Here is an 11,214-nt window from a genome sequence, read left to right on the forward strand (position 1 = left end):
GGATGGATCACCATTAACACTGACGGATCGGTGTTCGAGATCGGGCCAACAGAGGGGCGGGGGGAGTTGCACGCTCCCATCTGGCTTTCCAAGGAGCTTGGTGCAAGCCTCTGTCGGGCGTCTCGGACCCTTTCATCGCCGAGTTATTGGCTTTCAGGGAGGGGGTAATTTTTGCTCAGCTTCGAGGTTACTCACATGTGATAATGGAGGTTGACTGTCTTCACTTGGTTGATCTCTGGAACTCCCGAGGCAATTCCAGATCGATTGCTTCGCCTATCTTTAGAGAATTATTGGACATTGTACCACACTGTATTTCCATTTCGGTTAGACATGTCGGTAGGAACTTGAATGTGCCGGCCCATCTCTGTGCTCAGCATGCCTGTACGCTTGATGGGACGGATAGTTGGCTAGATGTTAGCCCAGATTTCCTACGTGCTAGCCTACGGGCAGACTGTAACCGACTTTTGTTATTCTGAACAAAGTCCTAAATTCGATGGAAAAAAAAGGTACACAAAATTACGTACTCAGGGTGTCCACAATACGGCAAGGTTCTGCCTTTGCTCTCTTTTTCTCTCGCCATCAATTTGTCGTCCTAGACTCCTACTCACTGTCACGGTGACAACGTACCGGACGTGCAAAGCTAGTATTAGTGACTTGGTCTTTGGAGACGTCACTAGAGCACCGTACCAACAAGACGTGAAAACTAATCATGATTGGTCGATATATATATGGCCAACTGCCCCCCGATACCTTGATCAGGCAGCTAATGATACTCAGAAAAAACTAAAAAATTCGGCCAATAAGACAAGAAGGGACGTGGAATTGTAAAGTAGAGCAATCATACAGTCACATGCATGCCGCGATTGCAATCTAATGGCGCCGTATTGTTTTTTCGAGAGTATGAAAGAAAAGAATATCAAATACAAGACAACTATCACTCGCTGCGAACAACGAGCGTAGCATAACTTCACAACTGGCTAGCCACGAACATCCAAACACGACAACACAACTACAACGCAACAAAGCCTGCCCAAAACCGAGAGCCTCACCGCGGCTCGACCGACGTTAGTCATGTCCGAAGAACAGTAGCTCCCAAAGAAGGCCCCGTCTTGGAATCTCCAACAACGACCGTACATTGCACCTGAACAGAACGATCAGGGCAACGACAAGCACCTGAGGAGGGCAACAAAGAATCATCAAGTCTCCTGGCACGATGCTCCCAACAGAGAGATGACGTCGAAGACGCCGCCATCGTGTCGATCCAGCACAGAATCAAGGCTTTCGCCCGGAGACAGTTGCCAACCCCAAGCATGCGAGAGGGATGGCGACACACTCGACGACGCCTCCGAGGAGGAGAACGACACCCATGGGTGCCATTGCCGCCGGCCTGGTCAGAACCGGACAGGATTTCCATCCGTAATGTCGTGCATCTCCACACCTCCAAGGTTACAGGCAGCATTGACCAAGATGCCTCGCACCGCTGTCACCGCAGCAAATTATCGTCGAAGGCGCACAGCAGTGGTCCTACCCACCCGCACTGCAGGGAGAACGCGGCCCAATCCACCAACCATAGCCAAGGAGCAGCAACATCCACCCATGCCGTGCAAGAGCCAGAGCCACCACGTCGGCCTTCACCCACACCAGGGGACTGCCACAGGAATGGTTCTGACCCACACCTCCGACCACTCTGGCGCCAACTCCTTCGAGGCATCACCGCTCGCCCCTCACGCGGAGGTGGCTGACCGCCCGCTGCCAGCCAGGATCTCCTTCCTGGGAGGGCCTCCTCAGCGACGCCACCTCCATGGCTAAGCTCACGCCGCCACCACCGTCACAGCCGGCACACCACCCTCCTCCACTGCCTTGTTGCGCACCTCGCCTGGATCCGCCGCACCGCCGCGCTCCCCGTCGTGCACCAGCGGCCACCACCGTGAAATGCTCCGCCGGCCACCCCACCACCATGGCCGAGGGGAACATGGTACCATCCACACCTCCACCCCGACGGAAGGACAACAACCAGCCGACACCACCGGCAGGGCAAGGGCCGCCCGCGACGGCCGTCAGCCGCACAAGAGACGGCCATGCGATGCCACCGACACCCACGCTCCAGATTGGAACCAGGCAGGCCCAGATCTGACCCGCCCCACCGCGGACCGCGCCTCCACGCCTGCTTCGCCAGGAGAAGAACGTCGCTCGCCATTCCCCCATCGATGGCCGGCCACACGCTGCTCGCCAGGGACCTCCTGGCCGAGCCTCTCTGCGCCACCGTGGACCTGGTCTGAGCTCGCGCCGCCACCTCGTGACCACACCGCCACGCCCGTCCTCCACCAACACACCTCTGCCGACGCCCGACCGCCACCACCGCACCGCTCCTCCACGTCCCCTGCCACGCGCCGTCGCCCGCGCCAGCCCCTGCGCAAGCCTGCAGATAGCCCGCCTCCGCGCGAAGGAGCAGCCATCCAGGATGCGCCGCCTTGCCCGCCGCCTTTGACTGCCGGGCGCGGCCGCCACCGCCGGCGCCGGCGGCGGCAGCGGACGAGGAGGGGGCATATATGGCGCCTCTGCGCTAGGGTTGGGGGTCCTTCGGAGTCGCTCGCGCGAGCGACCCTGTAGGAGCTAGATGTGCGCATGTGCTGATGGTGCTCGTTTATATCGTTCTTCTTATTTTGTTATTGGTTGCAGCAGATGACAGTACCTTTTCAAATTTGGTTGCATGTGCGCCGTTCCATACAAGTGGCCATTTTGGAAGCTGATACAAGTGGCTCAGGTGAGTGGCAAGGTGAAAATGATCATTGTCCATGCTTCTCCGACGTCGGAGACTGCACCTGATTATCACAACACACTATGGCCTCTTTTTAATTTTTGAAAAATTGGTATGTTTGCGGATTTTTCTATAGGGCCGTTTGTTTTGCGGGATTTTTATCTTGCAAGAAAATTTCTGATCTATTCATCTTCAATGAAGACAGTACAACGAACATCAAAATAATAAAAATTACATCCAAATACATAGACCACTTGGGGACGAATACAAGCACTGAAGCAAGCCAAAGGTGCGCCGCCATCATCGCCCCTCCCTCACAGAGTCGGGCACAACTTGTTGTTGTAGACAGTCGGAAAGTTATCGTGCTAAGGCCCCATAGGACCAGCGCACCATAACAGCAACCGCCGCCGATGAAGAATAACATAGATCGAAAGGATCCAACCTGAAGACACACGAACATAGACCAACAACAACCATATCCGAGCAAATCCACAGAGGATAGATCCACCGGAGACACACATCCACACACCCACCAACGATGCTAGACACACCACCGGGACCGGGGGTAGGTGGGAAACCTATTCCATCTTCAGGGAGCCGCGACCATTTCGCATTCCTGAGCATGACACAAACCTTTACATATCTCAGAGAAACGACTAACAGCAGAGCCCTCCCGCTGGCCCTTGCCAGGATCCACCACGCCCCTATGGGCCTAGGTCCACCGGAGACGAGGCGGACCTGCGGCGGAGCCGGCGACAGGCACAAACCCAAGCTTTTTTGGACGAGGAGGCGGCAGCTGCGTGGAAAGTGTTTCCCGAGATCAGAACAACTTGTTTTGCGGGATTTTATATATAGGAAATGTTTTGGAAGAATTTTCATCACACGACCGGTATTTCATAAGAAATCTTTCGTTTACTCTGTCTCATGTAATTTTTTATTTGTTTCTCTATGGCACTTGGCTCCTTGAAGAAAATTTCTACATTATCAATTCCACTGATGCAATCAAACAGTTTCAATTAGTATTCTCTCATATGTTAGATGTCTATATGTTTGAACTCAGACTTCTTTCCGGCAAAGAAAAAGAAATTATTTGAACTCAGACTCGGCGGGGAAAATATAGGATTCAGCAAATCACTCAGGCCTCTTTTAGAAATTCTTGGCATGAAAATTGAGCTGAGGGTATTAGTTTGTGGCACAATAACGTTAGAACTTTATTTTTGCTTGTGGCTTGACTTGAATTTGGCCATACGTATGACCATTCATGTGTTTTTTCTATTCATGCGAATCAAACATCCAAATCAACAAGAGCCTCTTTGATTTGGAGGATTGCAAAAAATCATGACTAGAAACATAGGATTGTAATGTCAATGACCATTTGAGTCCTATTAGGATTTTTGTTTATTTGATAGCATCACATGAAAAAAAAACAAAGGATTCTTAATTACAAAGAGGTTTGAGTGGATGCTAGTCCTCTGCTTCCCAACCTCCTGTTTTACACATGCATTCTTGTCCATTTTCTATGGTTTACTCTGTGTCCTTGGTTCTCGGGATCTAATGATCTAACCAGAGATGCTCTCAGCCAACCGGAATGGTTTGGTCGACCTGTTACGACATCTTATATGATAGGGAAAAGGGTCGCTAATAAACCTGTGGCTACACCACATGTATAGATATGGATTAGTTATGTCCGTGTCCAACTAAAATAAAATTATCTCCGGATTTGTGGGGAAAATGTGTAGACAAATCTAATCCTCTGCCTTTCTGTGAAAAATATATCTAATCCTCTGCTTGCTGGCAGAAATAAAGAACGGTTCAGACATTTGTGCGCATGTAAGAACTTTTTGGAGGAGAAAATAAGTAGTATCAGTACGGCCACATTTATTAAGAGTAGTAGTTAGCGTAAAGATGGTTCGCTGTGCCACCAACAAGTGGACTCTGCCCTCGACACACTGGCAATTTTTCTATTTCCAAGAAGTACAAGAAAAAAAAATACTACTACAGAAAAATTGTATGCGCCAATTTCCGGACGCGCATTTGGTGAACATGGGTGCGCGCGCACCCTTTATAAATAGTAAATTCAAAAAAATGCTAGAAGAATTTGTTTTTGTAATATACATAATCAACCAGTATACTCGCATAGCAAGTATCACGAAGAAATCATATCCGTGGTAATTTGGGCAAAAGTGACAAAATTGAAGCTAACCGAAGCTATATTAAAAAAATACTGTTTAATGAATAGTATGGTCGCATTTGTATTTTCTTCATTAAGAATACCATGGGTGTCAATACATCATGAAACTTCACACGTAAGTAGAATGATCAACTAAGTTTCATACCGTGAAATTTCAGACATTTTTAATTTTTTCTAGCATTTTTTATGAATTTACTATTCACGTGGGTGCGTGCACACCCATGTTCACCTTTTATTTTCGCCAATTTCCTAATGTCATTAGGGCATTTCCAACAATGACCCTCAAGCTGTCTGAACCGAGCGGTTTGGACGTCGTAAGCCATACAACCGATACCCATCGATCCGCCGAGCGGTCTGGACCGTCCATCTTCCCCGCAAATTGGAAGAAAACCAGGGGGTTGAGGGCATCCGGACCACTGCCACGGATGCATCTGACAGCATGGTCCCACAAAAAGCCCTCTCCCATGCAAAGCGGTTGCCACACATTCATGTAAGGATGGCAATGAGTAGGGTATGGGGCGGGTAGAGCAATACGATACCCATACCCGTGTAGTCAATGAGTACAAAATTCTATCCATACCCGTACCCATGGGTATGAAACTTTACCCGTATCCATACCTGACGGGTACACATACCCATTGGGTACCTAATGGGTAAATCAAACATTACACAAGTTATTCGCAATTTTACATCCATCTATAACACATTTGACAAAAAAACATTGATCTCAACTCAAGAATAGATAGTTGAGTACTTGCCAATTGGTGACAACTTTAACATAGGTTCACAAGCTCACGACACAACTTTAACATAGTTACATATATGAATTACAGGTAAGTTTCACATGTCAGTATAAATGGGTATGGAAATATCCATGGGTAAAAGGCTATACTGGTGGCCTACTCATGACTTGACGGGTAGGGTATGGGTACTACCCGCGGGCATAAAATTGTGCCTATACCCTGGGTATCCGTAACCATGGGTAAAATTGTCATCCTTATTCATGCCGCTCGAGAGCGCCAGCGCCGCAATCATGCCAGTCCAGAATGGACGCGACCTCTCACTGGTGCCGGCGTAGAAGGGGCGCACTGGCCGAGATCGACGCCCGCATTACGTCCTGGTCTTCGCGCATGTTCAATGCTAGAGCGATGTGAGTGCTCAGGACAGAACAAACATCTATTACATTAAAACGGGCAGCCATCTGTCCTCCTGCGGACATTAAACATGCACGCCCGCCGAGAAACCCAGTCTGGCGTGGGTACCACTTGGCCTAGTTGGCTTCCGCTATTTAAGCGAGGCCGCACCCGGCACAAACCGCACCACCACCGTCTCGCTTCACATTCTCCTCCACGCACCACCTCCATCATGACTGTGAGCTCTAGCGTGTTGTGGGTGAGCCTTTCAATGGAGCAAAGCCTGAGCTTGCCGCCCTTGAGGCCGACTGGCAGGTCCGCCATGCGTAGCGGATGGAGTACATGCCGTCTCCCTGAAGGTTTTCAATGATAATGGATGATGGAGGTGGCCTCCGATGACGAGTCGGCAGTCATGCTCGCGTCGTTCCATGCCGGCTTGACCATGGAGCAGGTGTAGGCGTACTTCAATGTCACCATGGTGGAGGAGCAAACAAAGCCGATGACATTATGCCAGCGTTCCTACAGGCATAGGATGAGCAACAGTACGACATCTTCCTCCTCGAGCAGCACCTGCTGACGGAGGGCCAAATCTGCGGTGAGCTTACGAGCAAGGAGACAATAACGACCATGACCGTGGAGAACTCTAACTTCGTCGTCGTAGCAGATGTTGTAAGAGGCCGCATGCGCTCGGCGCTGCCTACAACACAGTCGTGACGCGCCATTCGGTCGCGGAGGCGGCTAATACACCCATGTTGCATAACTATTTCTTATTGTAATTGATCTCATTTCAATTATATATTTTCACATTGCGATGTAATTCTAATGCCTTTTTTCTCTTAAAATGCAAGGTATACACAGAGCTCCAAATATGTCGGGGATTTTTGTGAATTTATGGAAAATATGAAGACTAGAGACCGAGATGGACTAGATGGGTGCCACAGGGGTGCCAAACGGCCTGGACACGCGCCCCTTGGCCGTGTCGTGGGCCCGTCTGGTGGCCTAGTGGCTCCTCTCAAGATGGCATTTGGCCATAAAATATCATTTTGTCACGCCCAATATGCGACCTATCCAAAAGGAACTCGAAGGTCCCACCAAGGATAGACCCGCATATTGAAACGCTTTTGCAAGGTGGATATCATTACATCAACATTACATAATAGATGGGGATACATACAAGAGGCAAACAATGCCACACGAATACAACATCACAATACATTAGAGCATCATCCGGCTACGGATGAAACACAAACAGAAACTCAAACAACATCCACCCTGCTAGCCCAGGCTGCCAACCTGGAACCTATCCCCTGATCGAAGAAGAAGCAGAAGAAGAACTCAACGCAAGCAAGCATCGCTCTCGCGTCATGATCATCGCATAACCTGTACCTGCAACTGTTGTTGTAGTAATCTGTGAGCCACGAGGACTCAGCAATCCCATTACCATGGGTATCAAGACTAGCAAAGCTTAATGGGAATGGAAAGGATAAGTGGTGAGGTTGCAGCAGCGACTAAGCATATATGGTGGCTAACATACGCAAATAAGAGTGAGAAGAGAACAAGCGGAACGGTCGTCAACTAGTAATGATCAAGAAGTGATCCTGAACTCCTACTTATGTCAAACATAACCCAGAAACCGTGTTCACTTCCCGGACTCCGCCAAAAAGAGACCATCACGGCTACACACACGGTTGATGCGTTTTAATTTGGATCTGGTGTCAAGTTTTCTACAACCGGACATTAACAAATTCCCATCTGCCTATAACCGCAGGCACGGCTTTCGAAATATTATACCCTGCAGGGGTGTCCCAACTCAGCCCAAGATAAGCTCTCGTGATCAACGAAGGATATACCTTCTCCCAGGAAGACCCGATCAGACTCGGAATCCCGGTTTACAAGACATTTCGACAATGGTAAAACAAGACCAGCAAGACCGCCCGATGCGCCGACAATCCCGATAGGAGCTGCACATATCTCGTTCTCAGGGTAACACCGGATAAGCGAAGCGTACAGGAACCGACGTAACCCAAGTTGCCAAGGGATGGCCCCGCACGGTGCTCTAGTTTGGACCAACACTTAGACAAGCATTGGCCCGGGGGGGCTGTAATAAAGATGACCCTCGAGAGAGCGACTCCCAAGGGAAAAGTAGCTGGTGGTGAGGCAAATGGTAATACCAATGTTGGGCCTTGCTGGAGGAGTTTTATTCAAAGCGAACTGTCAAGGGGTCCCATAAATCACCCGACCGCGTAAGGAACACAAAATCCGGGAACATAACACCGGTATGACGGAAACTAGTGCGGCAAGAGTGGAACAAAACACCAGGCATAAGGTCGAGCCTTCCACCCTTTGCCAAGTATATAGATGCATTAATAATAGAAGAGATATTGTGATATCCCAACCAAAATCCTGTCCACCATGGAGAAATCTTCAACTTCACCTGCAACTAGCAACGCTATAAGAGGGGCTGAGCAAAGCGGTAACATAGCCAAGCAACGGTTTGCATAGGAAAAGTGTCAATGCTAGAGGTTCATGGCAATTTGGGATGGCTTGATAAACAGGTGATAGGTAGCGCAACATAGCGATAGAACGCAACAACTAGCATAGCAATGATAGTAGTGAGATCCAGGGTAGCGGTCATCTTTCCTGAAATCCCGCTAGGAAGAAGAACGAGTCCATGAAGTAGACGAACGGATGAAGCCACGAAGACAAACCAAGCGTAGACGAACGAATCCTCACGATCGCAACGAAACGGGAACTATCGAGAAGAAGCACACAACATAGTAAACACACCACACATGAACAAGGCATGATGCACAACAAGCATGATGCATGGCAAAGCTACATGAAGCTACTCATGGCAAGAGATGATGCAAACAAGAGCAACACTTCAAGGCAAGTTTAAATGAGGCCGGGAACAACATATAACAATTCCGGTAAATCCTCATATGCAAATTTCGAAGTTGGTCCAGATCAGAATAAACCTTGTGTTCAAGTTGTTAAACATCAAGTTAAGATACACAAGGATGATCTACACGAGATTCTAGTCAAGTTACATATAAAGTTCATTTAATTCGGAGCTACGGCCTAGAAGATATGAGCAAAACAAGATAAACATGACATAGATGCAAAACGCATACAAACATCAAGCAAACACCTCAAAACATGGATGCAACATGATAATATGATACTACATGCAAAATCAAGCAAGTTTCATATAGAGCACACTCAAAACGGAGCAACGGTTCAACACATGCACTCTATACAAGTTATACCAACAATCTGTCCAAAACAGTAACTAGGAATATTGCAAGCATCAAAACAACATGCTACAGTACCACAATATGAAAACAAAAGGCATGGACATGATGTACAGGTAAAGCATAACAAAACATGAACACTGAGCTATCTCCAGAAATCACTAGAACATGCTCAAACACACATGGTAAGATTGCAAATAATAACAGTTTCAGACTATTGCAGAAAATAACATCAGGATGCAATATTTAGAGCTATCAAACTACATGTTACAGGCACTTATCATGGCAAACAAAGGAATGGCATGAATCTACTAAACCCATAGATCAAAAGTCCCTTACTGACCATAAGCCAAAAATTATCAGAAAATATGATGGCACCCACGTAAACATAACAAGTTATATTACAGATTCATACATGGCAGAAACAGAATTATGAAGGCATGTAGATGAGCTTGTGCAATTCACTACAGAGCAATACATGGCATGGCAAGGCAACCAACAGTAAGAAGACATATTTGTGAAGCTAATCATGGCAATAGCAAGGTCATAGGGTGCATGGAACACTAGGAAAACACATGGCAACAACCGAACTTAATGTTAACAGGCTGACAACAACATTATCAAGCAACTTTGGAGCAAGATATGAACAAGCTACAGCAATCTATCAATGCAACCAGGGGCATGGATGGATAGATCATGACATGTAGATCAACACATATTTAGTGGACATCTCCAGATTATGCATAGAATGACTAGTAGAAGTAGGTTTACATAGCATCGCGAAATAACAGATTCAGCATAGCAAAACAGCAACAGCGAGTACACTACTTAACAAGCTTGATTCAGTCACCACAAGTCATTGCATGACAATATAAGCATAGAATCATCAAAAAGACATGTTTGTGTAATCAACCAAGGCAAGAACAAGTCCATAGCATGCAAGGATCAACTACAACAACTTTGGCAAAATTGAATAACATGTAAACAATCTGCCAGGAAACATTCTGAAGCAAAAGTAGAGCACGAAAATGACATGCTAGGCTACTCCATAATTGCAACCAATGGCAGGGATGGATAGAGCATAACCATATGTTCAAAACATCCTTACTGAAGTGTCTCAAAATATGCATGGATCTCTCTGTAGCAACATGTTTTCATGGCATCAAAATAACAGCAGAACAGGGACTAAAATCAGCAACATCACGATGCCTAGTTTGCATGCTTGTGCTAGTCACCATATTGATCAAAAAAATACATGGTAAGCACCTATGTAAAGAAGACATGGCATAGTTCAAAACATATTTAGACATCAACCTCATAGGATGCACACATCAATCATGGCAAAAATGACAAAAGAGCTCGTTCTGTTAACAGACAGCAGCAAACATTATGAAGCACTCTTGCAACGATGTTTCAGGCATCAAGATGACCTCAAATGAACATGACGCAATGGCATGAAATGAAGTACTCGTCGAGGCGAACAATTTGATATATTACACACACAAAACGGAGCTACGGATGTAGAGATACGGCATGACGAACATGGCATGAAAATGTACAGATCTGGGACTTAGCAGATTTTTCTCACCCCGGGGAACAAGTCAACGGGACGGCGGGGTATAGGACAGGGACGAGGGAGTTTGGTTGGATGGGCGGGTGGATCTCATCCACCCGGACCGGATCTGACTCTGGCGAAGCTCCGGCGAGCTTGAGCTCCGGCGTCCATGGCGGAGAGAGAGAGAGCGCGGTTAGAGAGAGAGAGACCGGGAGAGGTGGGGAGAGGAAGAACGATGAGGTCGGCGGCTCACCGAAGGCGCGGGAGGCGAGGTCCGGCCGGCGCTGGCGAGGGGCGGCGGGGCCGCGGCTGCGGCCAGGCGC

The sequence above is a fragment of the Triticum dicoccoides genome, chromosome 4B (genome assembly GCF_002162155.2).
Source record: "Triticum dicoccoides isolate Atlit2015 ecotype Zavitan chromosome 4B, WEW_v2.0, whole genome shotgun sequence".
In the NCBI taxonomy this organism is placed as follows: Eukaryota; Viridiplantae; Streptophyta; class Magnoliopsida; order Poales; family Poaceae; genus Triticum; species Triticum dicoccoides.